Below are 15,305 nucleotides of genomic sequence, written 5' to 3'. Positions count from 1 at the left end.
TCTAAAATACATGGAAAAAGGTCCCTAAAAACATGAGCATTTAAACTACGGGGTTTGAGAAATCTGAACACGCACGAAAATAAATACGGGGCAAGCAACCTATTAGGACAGCACGCGTTTCTAGGCATATGGCAAGTCAAATCACTTCAAACATGCATGCAAGTTGCAAATTATGAATCTACGCGAAAAACTAATCAAGTTTCATATGTAAATCGCTCTGATCCGACATACGGATAATAAACTACGTGTGTTTTAATATCCGACAATTTTCTGGAATTAATAATACCGAAAATCCCTAAAAAATATAAACTACCGGGCCTAATACGTGGGCGCAAGATAGCTAAGAGACGCTGGGGGCGGGGACAGCGGCTGTTCACCTTGGTGGGCTCGGCCCACGAGGCTTGGAGAGGAGGAGCTGGAGGGGCCGGCGGACCTGGGTCGGCGCGGGGCTGGAGGTGGGCCTCGGGGCGAGGCAGGCTTGGGGGCGCCACTGGGACACGCGGCAGCCCACGCACAGTGCTCTGCAAAGCGGCGGTGCTGGCGGTTCCTCGTCCCGATCCAATCTGGATCGGGAGACGAGACGGTGGCGGGGAGCATCTGGCAAGCGCCTGCAGGGAGGCTGAGGGACGCTGCCGTGGCGAGGACGGCGATCCGGGCGGCGCGGGAACCGAGGGGTGGCGAGTTGTCGCGACGGGGAACTAAGGTGTCGGAGGCTCGCGGCGCGAGGAGCTCGGGGAGACAAGGGCTGAGCGGCGGCAGTGGGGAGCCAGACCGGGGCGGGCCTGCTGCCGCAGGAGGCGGTCGGGGAACTAGCGCGGGGCCGAGGGGCGGCCGCCGCGGTGAGGACGCCGGGATGCGACGGGAGGCGCTAGGGCAGGAGGAGGTAGCTGGTTGGGGGGCGACGCGATCTGGGCCGGGGCGTGCCCGGGATGGGCTTCGCGGGCCCGGCGGCTGGAGGGAGGAGAGGGGTTGCGCGGCTAGGGTTTGAGGGCGCGGATCTTGAGGGGATTAGGGATTGCTGTCTAAAATGCATGGTAGGTCTATTTATAACAATGAGGGGGATAGGTTTAGCAGAATTTCACCCCGGTTTCAACCGCGCAATCTAAATCGGACGATTTCACACGCGGGGACGGGTAAGTGGGTGTGTGGAGTAGGTTAGCCGGAGATGAGAGGGAAAACGGGCACCCGGCAACGTAATTTAAAACACCGATAAAACGTCCGATGATAGACCGAATACGGTGCCGCTACGGTCGACTGTTCGGGTACCAGACGGACTCCGATTGCGACGAAAATTGGCAGGCAGCCTACCTATAATAAAATAAGACCGCACATCAAGTTTCAACCCAATCAGAGAAAGTTTTATACACACTTTTAAAAATAGAGTTTGACAATGTCGCGGCCGCGTGCGAGTGTGGTCGGGCTTAGAACGGGCAACGACGAGAACCGGCAACTAATAACGGATGCAACTTTGAAAACTGGCAGCAACGGGATGCCGATGCAATGCTGATGATGCGAATGATGCGATGACGATGCAACAAACAAAAATAATCCCACGATGAAAACGGAATAAAAGGGGAATCTTCTGGGGCGTCGATCTCGGGCTGTCACAACTCTCCTACACTACAAGAGGATCTCGACCCGAGATCTAAGAATGAAAGGGGAAGAGGAAGAGAAAGCAAGAGGTAAAACTTAGTTGCTCCTTTGACAAACGAGTGAAACCAATGACTCTTGAAGGTTGCCAAGAGATGAAGAATGATATGAAGAACAAGGAAGAATTCAAACAAAATTTCGGAACACTTCGGTAGGAAAAGGGACAACAATTCGATAAGATAGGAGAACTGGACAAGATACAAACCAAACAACTAAATTAAACGAGGAAACAACATGACCTAGATAGAACAAGAAGATATATTGAAGAGAGCAACGTCATGTTGGGGAACATCGCATGGGAAACAAAAAATTTCCTACGCGCACGAAGACCTATCATGGTGATGTCCATCTACGAGAGGAGATTTGGATCTACGTACCCTTCTAGATCGCACAGCAGGAAGCATTAAGAAACGCGGTTGATATAGTGGAACATCCTCACATCCCTCGATCCGGCCCGTGAACCGTCCCACGAACTTTCCCGTGATCCATCCCACGATCCGGTCCGATCTAGTGCCGAACGGACGGCACCTCCGCGTTCAGCACACGTATAGCTCAATGATGATCTCGGCCTTCTTGATCAAGCAAGCAAGACGGAGAAGTAGATGAGTTCTCCGGCAGCGTGACGGCGCTCTGGTGGTGGTGAAGGATCTACTCCTGCACGGCTCCGCCCAAGCTCCACAGAAATACGATCTAGAGGAAACACCTTGATGTTTTGTGGTCGGGCTGCCGTGGCAAAGTTGTCTCAAATCAGCCCTAGACCTTCACTATATATAGGAGGAGGGGTGGGGAGGCTTGCCTTGGGGTCTAATACCCCAAGCGTCCGCCGGCCAAGGAGGTGGAGGACTCCACCTCCAATCCTAGTCCAACAAGGATTGGAAGGTGTAGTCCTTCCCTTCCTTCCCACCTTCTTTTTCTTTTCTTTTTTCCTTTGATTTCTTATCTCCTGCGCATAGGGCCTCTTGGGCTGTCCCACCATCCCACTAAGGGCTGGTGTGCAACCCCTAAAGCCTATGGGTTGGCCCACTCCCGGTGAACATCCGGAACACATTCGTCACTCCCGGTACATTCCCGGTAATGTCCGAAAACTCTCCGGTAACCAAATAAGGTCATCCTATATACCAATCTTCGTCTATGGACCATTCCGGAAACCCTCGTGACGTTCGTGATCTCATCCGGGACTCCGAACAGCATTTGGTAACCACACATATAACTCAACTATACTAAAACATCGCCGAACCTTAAGTGTGCAGACCCTGCGGGTTCGAGAACTATCCACACATGCCCCGAGGTACTCCTCGGTCAATATCCAATAGCTCGACCTGGATGCCCATATTGGATCCCACATATTCTCCAAATAATGTAGCGACCCGACTCAAGACGAGTCAAGCCTCTGTGTTTCTGTGCCATCCCTGGATCAGTATGCTGGCACACACAGTACATCAATGTATATATCAAAGTGCAATCACTTGTAAAAAGCGTAAAACTGATATATACCTTAAATATTTCAGCGGAAGCAGTCAAGGGAGTGGAGTCCCAATAAACACCAACGGCAAGTTGAGTGTAGACCGTAACCCTGAATCGTACTCTTACTCGTCGAAGAAAATATCTGCAACATAAGACGTTGCAGCCGTGTAGGTCAGCATATTGAATATGCCGGCAAGTCACATAAGAGAGGGGTGAAATGTAATCATCTATACTATATGCATATATGGCAGGTGGGGCTATAAGTTTTTAGCAAAAAGCAAGTTTTCTCCTACATCAAGAGAGGGCTAAAAGCAAAATGTTACTACATTGTTGGTTGTTAACGAGATGGTTCCGCCAACCAGTTCTCGTACCCGAGTTGTCAATAATTACCCTCATCAAATATATATAATGGTGTTGAGAAATCCAGATAACTTCAATTCCTTTGGCTCAAGTTGTCCATGACCATGGACACGGCTAATCGATTAGGTTTGAGTACTCTGCAGAGTTTTGCACACGTTCCCCACAAGATTTGATCGCCTCCGTGTATGTCCTCGCACTTCAAGGTGTTTGAAGACCGGATGATCAAAACATGGTCTTTCAACGGGTCCCTCCGAATCCATGTCGGTGCCCATCCATTCCTACCGTTCGTCTACATCTGCTAGCACCGCCTGTCCAGAGTCGCCGCGTTGTCCAACCAAGCTAGAGCCCATAATGACTTGTGGCTGTGCAGGTAAGCCTTGGGTCTTGAAAATATCCGTCCGTCTCTTTGAGCCTGGGTGAAGCTTTCCGCAGGATGACATGGCCTCTCCAGCATCCCGGGCATCCACTGGGTTCTCCAAGGAGCCGATCAACCGTCCTTCACCCAGTGTTGCATTGCGTCCGAGGTCTTGAAAATCTTGTCTTAACCGGTCTTGATTATTTAATCAATCTCGCATCACTCGTGTTATGCACTCAACCGAAATCCAATCTACTCAAGCATAGCATTAAGAAATTATCGTCCCGGGGCCAAGTATCGGGGTTGTTGTGTTCCTCCCACATGATACTACAACTTATACTAAAGTTTCCAAGTACCTAAGGAGCATGCAATTGGGCATAGGATGGTAGAACTACGATGCATAAAAACATAGGTGATAGTACGATCAAAGTGACTTGCCTGGTGATGTTGAGGAAGAAGAATTTCTCGAGAAAATAACTTGATAGACTACTCGTCACTCTCCGATGAAATCTATATAGCAAACATATCATTCACATAAGCACTCATACTAGCAATCATTCTAGCAATCAAAACAAAAGAGAGAGAGCGAATAAGAATTCCGAAAGAAACTTCACTAAAGCTAGGAGTCTTCTTCTACATCAAACACAAACTAGTTTTTTTGTCCAACAAAAAATAATAACAAGGAACTAAGATATAAATCTAATTAAGATAAAATAAATAATTTTTCACAAAAATATTTGGAAGTATTCCCAAACGGGATTTGAAACAATGGTGAAAACAATTGCATGTTACTACGGAACTAGAATTGATTTCATGAAAACAAATAAAAATAAAATAAAAACTTGTTGCAAAACTACTGTTAACTAACATAAACAAAACAATAATAATATTTCTGAAATAATAAAGAAAATATTTTAAAACAAAAGTAGAAAGGAATTAGCCGAAATCCTAAAAGAGGTGAAACAGAAATTGTTTCACATGAAACAGTGAGCTAAAATACTCAAACAAATCTGAAATGTTTACCACTGATAAATAAGATCACTAGTGATCAGTACCAAAAGGAATCAAATTAAAAGCTATTTTTAAGCTCCTGGAATAGGCAAAACAAGGTTTAAACTAAATCTGATCTAACTTATATTTTAAAACTTCAGACATAGACAAATTATATGTTTTTAAAAACTACAGGAAATTTGTGAGCTACTGGAGAAAGAATCAATGTCATTGGACTTCGGGATCAAACGTTGTGGCCAAAACAAAACAGAAACTTTTCTGTTTTTGCAAATAGGCAGAAAAATGAAACTAACTAGTATTTAAGAGGGGGTACACGTGGCATGTTGCTATAGGCTGTCGAGGCGTTTGTTCCAATGTTTTGAGCAAACGGCCGGAGGCTAATAAAAACTTGCTGGTTAAAACATAAGTGAAAATAAACCGCTGGTTTTTCTACTCTAAACCGAAAGGTTATGTAGGATCTAATCTACACCACTGGATAAAGATCTAAGGGCTATAAAGAAAACAAAAGAAAGAACAGAGAGAGAAAGAGAACTACCGTGTTGTGGAGGTAGCTCCGGTGAGGATGGCGTTGCCGGCGAGGGTGAGGGAGCTCCGGGGGGCAGTGGAGATGTCGGGGAGGCGGCGGCGGTGGTCCTCCTCCTCGGGGAGGCGTCGGGCGGAGTGGGGCGGCTCGGGTGGCGCTCCAGGGAGGCGCAGCCGAAGGTTGCGGGAGCTGCTGCCGGCGAGGTGGGTTCGGGCGGCGAGGGGACGGGGCGGGGTGGCGGCGAGGGTGGGAACGGGGCTGTGGCGAGGGTGGCAGTATTTATAGGCCATGGGGGCGGTGAGGAAAGGAAAGGGGAGAGAGAGGAAACGGGGAAGGAAATCCCGAGTACTGGGGACTGCGGCTCGAGCTCAGGCAGAATTAAGGAAGGGGGAAGAAGATGGCCGACGTGGGGCTTGGCTCGGGCAGGTGGGGGCCTCTGGCAGAGAGAGAGAGGGGAAAGGTAGGGGCGGTCGGGCTAAGTTTAAGGGATTCATATCCCGGCTGTGGGGATTCGGCCCAAGGACTAAAAAGCGCTCGGGGCGGCGGTTTCTAAAGAAAAGGAATCTTTCCTATTTTAAACCTTTTTCCGAAACAGAAAACAAAAGCGAAATAAAAGGAAATAAATCAAAATATTAATATAGGGTATTATATACCAAAAAAATCACAAAAAATATCCTCTACCCGAATAACATTTTTCCAAAGCAAAAATAAAAACTAAAAAAATGTTTTTCCAGAAATTCCCAAATTTGCTTTATTTCTTTTTGCAAATAATCCTTGGATTTTCTTGGCTTCAACATTTCAGAAATTTTCCCGCACTTTGGAGGGTCATTTTCCTCCGCTCTCTTTACTGTGTGACAGAAAGTATTTCCCGGCATTTCTTGCACGGAGAAAACAAATAAAATGCAAGAGAATTCAAATGCAAATATCTCCGTTCAAATTATTTATAGTTGAAGAAGTCATGTCATCTTCTCTCTTTGTTTTTAAAAGCTTGAATTTGAATTCACCGGAGAAGGGGAAAGTCATTTTATTCCCTCTCATTCAAAAGTTTCGAAAAGTTTCAAATTTCACACAAGTTTCAGTCACTCAGCAAACAAACAAACAATCAATCTAATAATTATATTAACATTCCAAAATTTATAATTTTGGGATGTTACAAATAACTTATCGGTTGAACCTCAGTGTCAAGGATTCAGGCAATCCCGTATGTCCTTCCCTTTGTCCTTCGATATGTTACTTGCCAGAGATTCGATCGTCGGTACCTGCATACCTATTTCAATCTCGTTACCGGCAAGTCTCTTCTCTCGTTCTGTAATACAAGAACCCGTGACTTACACTTAGTCACACTGCTTGCAAGGCTTGTGTGTGATGTTGTATTACCGAGTGGGCCCCGAGATACCTCTCCGTCACACGGAGTGACAAATCCCAGTCTTGATCTATACTAACCCAACGGACACCTTCGAAGATACCTGCAGAGCACCTTTATAGTCACCCAGTTACGTTGTGACGTTTGATACACACAAGGCATCCCTCCGGTGCGAGTGGATCATATGATCTCATGGTCATAGGAACAAATACTTGACACGCAGAAAACAATAGCAATAAAATGACACGATCAATATGCTATGTTCATAGTTTGGGTTTAGTCCATCACATGATTCCCCTAATGATGTGATCCAGTTATCAAGCAACAACACTTTGCACATAGTCAGAAAACCTTGACTATCCTTGATCAACTGGCTAGCCAACTAGAGGCTTGCTAGGGACATTGTTGTGTCTATTTATCCACACATGTATCTATGTTTCCATTCAATACAATTATAGCATGGATAATAAACGATTATCTTTAAACAGGAAATATAATAATAACTATTTATCATTGCCTCTAGGGCATATTTCCAACAGTCTCCCACTTGCACTAGATAATCTAGTCATCACATCGCCATGCGATTTACATTGTAATAAATTGAACACCCATACAGTTCTGGTGTTGATCATGTTTTGCCCGTGGAAAAGGCTTAGTCAGCAGGTCTGCTACATTCAGATCCGTGTGCACTTTGCAAATATTCACGACCTCTCCTTCGACGTAGTCGCGGATGAGGTTGAAGCGTTGTTTGATGTGTCTGGTCTTCTTGTGAAACCTTGGTTCCTTTGCTAAGGCAATGGCACCAGTGTTGGCACATAACAGAGTCAATGGATCCAGTGCACTTGGCACAACTCCAAGATGTGTCATGAACTGCTTCATCTAGACACCCTCCTTTGCGGCCTCTGAGGCAGCCATGTACTCCGCTTCACATGTAGAATCTACTAAGACGCTCTGCTTGGAACTGCACCAGCTTACCGCACCCCCAATAAAAATAAATACGTATCCGGTTTGAGACTTAGAGTCATCCGGATCGGTGTCAAAACTTGTGTCGACGTAACCTTTTACGACGAGCTCCTTGTCACCTCCATACACAAGAAACATTTCCTTAGTCCTTTTCAGGTACTTCAGAATATTCTTGACCACCGTCCAGTGATCCACTCCTGGATTACTCCGAAACCTGCCTACCATACTTATGGCCAAGCTGACGTCTGGTCTAGTGCAGAGCATCGCATACATGATAGAACCTACGGCTGAAGCGTAGGGGACAGAACTCATTGTCTTTCTATCTTCCTTACTTGCTCGGCACTGAGTCTTACTCAATTTTATACCTTATAATACTGGCAATAACCCTTTCTTGGACTGATCCATTTTGAACTTCTTCAAAACTTTATCAAGGTATGTGCTTTGTGGAAGTCCTATCACGCGTTTTGATCTATCCCTATAGATCTTAATGCCTAGAATGTAAGAAGCTTCTCCTAGGTCCTTCAAAGAGAAACTTTTATTCAAGTAACCTTTTATGCTCTCCAAAAGCTCCATGTTGTTTCCAATCAGAAATATGTCGTCCACATATAATATTAGAAACGCCACAGAGCTCCCACTCACTTTCTTGTAAATACAAGATTCTCCAACCACTTGTATAAACCCAAATGCTTTGATCACCTCATCAAAACGCTTATTCCAACTCCAAGATGCTTACACCAGTCCATAAATGGATCGCTGGAGCTTGCACACTTTGTCAGCATTCTTAGGATCGACAAAACCTTCGGGTTGCATCATATACAACTCTTCCTTAAGAAAACCGTTAAGGAACGCCGTTTTGACATCCATCTGCCAGATTTCATAATCGTAGAAGGCAGCTATTGCTAACATGATTCGGACAGGCTTAAGCATCGCTATCGGTGAGAAAGTCTCATCGTAGTCAATTCCTTGAACTTGTGAAAAACCCTTAGCCACAAGTCGAGCTTTATAAACGGTCACATTACCGTCTGCATCTGTCTTCTTCTTATAGATCCATTTGTTCTGAATAACCTTGCGGCCTTCAGGTAGTACTTCTAAAGTCCACACTTTCTTCTCGTACATGGATCCTATCTCAGACTTCATGGCCTGCAGCCATTTGTTGGAATCCGAGCCCACCATTGCTTCTTCATAATTCGCACGTTCATTGTTGTCCAACAACATAATCGTCAAGACAGGATTACTGTACCACTCGGGAGCGGTACATGATCTTGTCGACCTGTGAGGTCCAAGGGTAACTTGATCCGAAATTTCACGATCATCATCATCAACTTGTTCCTTAACCAGAGCCGCAGTAACAGGGGTTTCCCCTTGCCCTGCGCCACCAACAAGAGGAATTAGAGGTTCGACAACCTTTTCAAGTTCTATCTTCCTCCCACTCAATTCTTTCGAGAGAAACTCCTTCTCAAGAAAAGCTCCGTTTTTAGCACCAAACACTTTGCCCTCGGATTTGAGATAGAAGGTATACCCAAATGTCTCCTTTGGGTAACCTATGACGACGCACTTTTCCACTTTGGGTTCCAGCTTTTCAGGCTGAAGCTTTTTGACATAAGCATCACATCCCCAAACTTTAAGAAAGAACAACTTTGGTCTTTTGCCATACCACAGTTCGTATGGTGTCATCTCAACGGTTTTGATGGTGCCCTATTTAAAGTGAATGCAGTTGTTTCTAATGCATAACCCCAAAACGACAACGGCAAATCGGTAAGAGACATCATAGATCACACCATCTCTAATAAAGTATGATTACGATGTTCGGACACACCATTACGCTGTGGTGTTCCACGCAGTGTCAACTATGAAACAATTCCACATTGTCTTAAGTGAGTACCAAACTCGAAACTCAGATACTCACCCCCGCGATCAGACCATAGGAACTTGGTCTTCTTGTTACGATGATTTTCGACTTCACTCTGAAATTGCTTGAACTTTTCAAAGGTCTCAGACTTATGCTTCATCAAGTAGACATAACCATATATACTCAAATCGTAAGTGAAGATGAGAAAATAACAATATCCACCGCGTGCCTCCACACTCATCGGACCACACACATCGGTATGTATGATTTCCAACAAGTCACTTGCACGCTCCATTGTTCCGGGGAACGGAGTTTTAGTCATCTTGCCCATGAGGCATGGTTCGCACGTGTCAAGTGAATCAAAGTCAAGTGACTCCAAAATTCCATCGGTATGGAGTTTCTTCATGCGCTTTACACCAATATGACCTAAGCGGCAGTGCCATAAAAACATGGCGATATCAATGATAACTCTAACTCTTTTGGTCTCAATGTTATGTATATGTGTATTATCACTATCAAGGTTCAATATGAACAATCCTCTCACATTGGGTGCATGACCATAAAAGATATTACTCATAGAAATAGAACAACCATTATTCTCTGACTTAAATGAGTAACCGTCTCGCAATAAACAAGATCCAGATATAATGTTCATTCTTACTGCACGCACTAAATAACATTTATTTAAGTTCATAACTAATCCTGACGGTAACTGGAGTGAAACTGTGCCGACGTCGATTGCATCAACCTTGGAACCATTTCTCACGCGCATCGTCACTTCATCCTTCGCCATCCTTCGCTTATTCCGCAATTCCTGTTTTGAGTTGCAAATATGAGCAACAGAACCGACATCGAATACCCAGGCACTACTACGAGAGTTGGTTAAGTACACATCAATAACATGTATATCGAATATACCTGGTTTTTCCTTGGCCGCCTTCATATCAGCCAGATACTTGGGGCAGTTGCGCTTCGAGTGACCCATACCCTTGCAATAATAGCACTCCGTTTCAGGCTTAGGTCTAGCTTTGGGTTTCTTCATCGGATTGGCAACAGGCTTGCCGCTCTTCTCTGAATTACCCTTCATCCCAACTTGCAGCATTAAGGACATAATCCTTCTTCCCAGCTTGCAGCATTAAGGACATAATCCTTCTTCCTAGCTTGCAGCATTAAGGACATAATCCTTCTTCCTAGCTTGCAGGAGCAACTCAAGATTACGAGCCCAGTCTACAAAGTTGCTTCCATCATCTTTCAACTTAGCTTTCTCTAGGAACGTATTAAAATTCAGGGTGACTATCCCGTGAGCCGTTGATCTACAACACAAATATTTTCAAAGTGGACTTAGACTATGTTCAAGATAATTAGAGTTTAACTAATCAAATTACTTGCTAAAATCCCACTCAAAAAGTACATCTCTCTAGTCATTTGAGTGGTTCAAGATCCAATTCCACTGGCTCAAGTTCGATCATCACGTGAGTTGAGGATAGTTTCAGTGGTAAGCATCCCTATGCTAATCATATCAACAATATGATTCATGATCAACCTTTCGGTCTCATGTGTTCCGAGTCCATGTCTGCACATGCTAGGCTCGTCAAGCTTAACCTGAGTGTTCCGCGTGTGCAACTGTTTTGCACCCGTTGTATGTGAACATTGAGTCTATCACACACGATCATCACGTGGTGTGTCAAAATGACGAACTGTAGCAACACTGCACAGTCGGGGAGAACACAATTTCGTCTTTAAATTTTAGTGAGAGCTCACCTCATAATGCTACCGTCGTTCTAAGCAAAATAAGGTGCATAAAAGGATTAACATCACATGCAATTCATAAATGTCATGCTATGGCCATCATCATGTGCTTGTTGATCTCCATCACCAAAGCACCGACACGATCTTCTTGTCACCGGCGCCACACCTTGATCTTCATCAACGTGTCGCCATCGGGGTTGTCGTGCTACTCATGCTATTACTACTAAAGCTACGTCCTAGAAATATTGTAAACGCATCTGCAAGCACAAACGTTAGTTTAAAGACAACACTATGGCTTTTCCATTGTCGTACCATCGACGTGCAAGTCGATATTAACTATTACAACATGATCATCTCATACATCCAATATATCATATCACGTCATTGGCCATATCATATCACAAGCATACCCTTCAAAAACAAGTTAGACGTCCTCTAATTGTTGTTGCATGTTTTACGTGGTTGCAATGGGTATCTCGTAGATCAGATCTTACTTACGCAAAAACCACAACGGAGATGTGCAAATTGCTATTTAACCTCTCCAAGGACCGCCTCGGTCAAAACCAATTCAACTAAAGTTGAAGAAACAGACACCCGCCAGTCATCTCTATGCAACGAGGTTGCATGTCAAGCGATGAAACCAGTCTTTCGTAAGCGTACGAATAATGTCGGTCTGGGCCGCTTCAATCCAACAATACTGCTGAATCGAGAAAAGACTAAGGAGGGCAGCAAATCAAACATCACCGTCCACAAAACCCTCTGTGTTCTACTCGAGATAACATCTACGCATGAACCTAGCTCTGATACCACTGTTGGGGAACGTCGCATGGGAAACAAAAAATTTCCTACGCGCACGAAGTCCTATCATGGTGATGTCCATGTACGAGAGGGGATTTCCGATCTACATACCCTTCTAGATCGCACAGCAGAAGCGTTAGTGAACGCGGTTGATGTAGTGGAACGTCCTCACATCCCTCGACCCGCCCCCTGAACCGTCCCACGAACCGTCCCGCGATCCGTCCCACGATCTAGTGCCGAACGGACGGCACCTCCGCGTTCAGCACACGTACAACTCGATGATGATCTCGGCCTTCTTGAACCAGCAAGAGAGACGAAGAGGTAAAACCGTGGAGGTATGTGGTCGGGCTGCGGTGGCAAAAGTTGTCTCAAATCAGCCCTAAAACCCCACTATATATACGAGGGAGGGAGGGGAGGAGGCAGCCTCAAAACCTAAAGGTTTGGCCGAAATTGGAGGTGGGGAGTCCTACTCCAATCCTACTTGGAGTAGGATTCCACCTTCCCACTTGGAAACTCTTTCCACCTTGTGTTTTTTCCTTCTCAAACCTTATGGGCCTTAGTGGGAACTTATTCCAGCCCACTAGGGGCTGGTTCATCTCTTCCCATAGCCCATGAGACCCCTTGGGGCGTGACACCCCTCCTGATGGTCCCCGGCACCCCTCCACGCACTCCCAGTACACTACCGATGAGCCCGAAACTTTTCCGGTAATGCACGAAAACCTTCCGGTAACCAAATGAGGTCATCCTATATATCAATCTTCGTTTCCGGACCATTCCAGAAACCCTCGTGACGTCCGTGATCTCATTCGGTACTCCAAACGACATTTGGTAACCAACCATATAACTCAAATACGCATAAAACAACGTCGAACCTTAAGTGTGCAGACCCTGCGGGTTCGAGAACTATGTAGACATGACCCAGAGACTCCTCGGTCAATATCCAATAGCGGGACCTGGATGACCATATTGGTTCCTACATCTTCTACGAAGATCTTATCGTTTCAACCTCAGTGCCAAGGATTCATATAATCCCGTATGTCATTCCCTTTGTCCTTCGGTATGTTACTTGCCTGAGATTCGATCGTCAGTATCTTCATACCTATTTCAATCTCGTTTACCGGCAAGTCTCTTTACTCATTCCGTAATACAAGATCCCGCAACTTACACTAAGTCACATTGCTTGCAAGGCTTGTGTGTGATGTTGTATTACCGAGTGGGCCCCGAGATACCTCTCCGTCATACGGAGTGACAAATCCCAGTCTTGATCCATACTATATCAACGAACACCTTCGGAGATACCTGTAGAGCATCTTTATAGTCACCCAGTTACGTTGGGACGTTTGATACACACAAAGCATTCCTCCGGTGTCAGTGAGTTATATGATCTCATGGTCATAGGAACAAATACTTGGCACGCAGAAAACAGTAGCAAGAAAATGACACGATCAACATGCTACGTCTATTAGTTTGGGTCTAGTCGATCACATGATTCTCCTAATGATGTGATCCCGTTATCAAGTAACAACACTTGCCTATGGACAGGAAACCTTGACCATCTTTGATCAACGAGCTTGTCAACTAGAGGCTTACTAGGGACAGTGTTTTGTCTATGTATCCACACAAGTATTGTGTTTCCAATCAATACAATTATAGCATGGATAATAAACGATTATCATGAGTAAAGAAATATAATAATAACTAATTATTATTGCCTCTAGGGCATATTTCCAACAGTCTCCCACTTGCACTAGAGTCAATAATCTAGTTCACATCACCATGTGATTTCAACGAATCCAACACGCATATAGTTCTGGGGTATGATCACGTCTTGCTCGTGAGAGAGGTTTTAGTCAACGGTTCTGAAACTTTCAGATCCGTGCGTTCTTTACAAATCTTTATGTCATCTTATAGATGCTGCTACTACGTGCTATTCGGAAATGCTCCAAATATCTACTCTACTATACAAATCCTTTTCACTACTCATAGTTATTCGGATTAGTGTCAAAGCTTGCATCGACGTAACCCTTTACGACGAACTCTTTAACCACCCCCATAATCGAGAAAAATTCCTTAGTCTATTTAGTTACTAAGGATAACTTTGACCGCTTATCAGTGATTCAATCTCGGGTCACTCTGTGTACCTCTTAACAGACTTGCTGCAAGGCACACATCAGGTGCGGTACTCAGCATGGCATACTTTAGAGTCTACGGCTAAGGCATAGAAGACGACCTTCGTCTATTCTCTTTATTCTGCCGTGGTTGGGTTTTGAGTCTTTCTCAAATTCACACCTTACAACGCAACCAAGAACTCCTTCTTTTCATGATCTATTTTGAACTCCTTCAAAAACTTGTCAAGGCATGCATCTTGTTGAAACTTCCATGAAGCGCTTTTGATCTATCTCCATAGATCTTTGATGCTCAACGTTCAAGTAGCGCAATCCAGGTATTCCTTTGAAAACTCCTTTCAAAAAACCTTGTATGCTTTACAGAAATTCTACATTACTTCTGATCCACAATATGTCAACCACATATACTTATCAGAAATTCTATAGTGCTCCCACTCACTTCTTTGGAAATACAAGTTTCTCATAAACCTTGTACAAACCCAAAATCTTTGATCATCTCATCAAAGTGTATATTCCAACTCCGAGATGCTTGCACCAGTCCATTGAAGGATCGCTGGAGCTTGCATACTTGCTAGTATCCTTAGGATCGACAAAACCTCCTGGTTGTATCACATACAATGTTTGCTCAAGGAAACCGTCGAGGAAACAATGTTTTGACATCCTACGTGCAATATTTCATAAATAATGCAGCAACTACTAACATAATTCTAATAGACTTTTAGCATCGCTACGAGTGAGAAAGTCTCATCATAGTCAACTGTTTGATCTTGTCGGAAACATCTTTGCGACAAGTCGAGCTTTTCTTAATAGTGACGTATCACCATCATCGTCTGTCTTCCTTTTATAGATCCATCTTTACTCAATAGTCTTATGACCATCAAGTAGTTCTTCCAAAGTCTACACTTTGTTTTCATACATGGATCCTCTCTCGGATTTCATGGCTTCGAGCCATTTGTCAGAATCCGGGCCCACCATTGCTTTCTCCATAACTCGTAGGTTCACTGTTGCTCAACAATATGACCTCCAAGACAGGGTTACCGTACCACTCTGCAGTAGTACGCGACCTTTTCAACCTACGAGGCTTGTAGTAACTT

The sequence above is a fragment of the Hordeum vulgare genome, chromosome 7H (assembly GCF_904849725.1).
Source record: "Hordeum vulgare subsp. vulgare chromosome 7H, MorexV3_pseudomolecules_assembly, whole genome shotgun sequence".
NCBI lineage: Eukaryota > Viridiplantae > Streptophyta > Magnoliopsida > Poales > Poaceae > Hordeum > Hordeum vulgare.
This window is presented reverse-complemented; position numbering follows the sequence as displayed.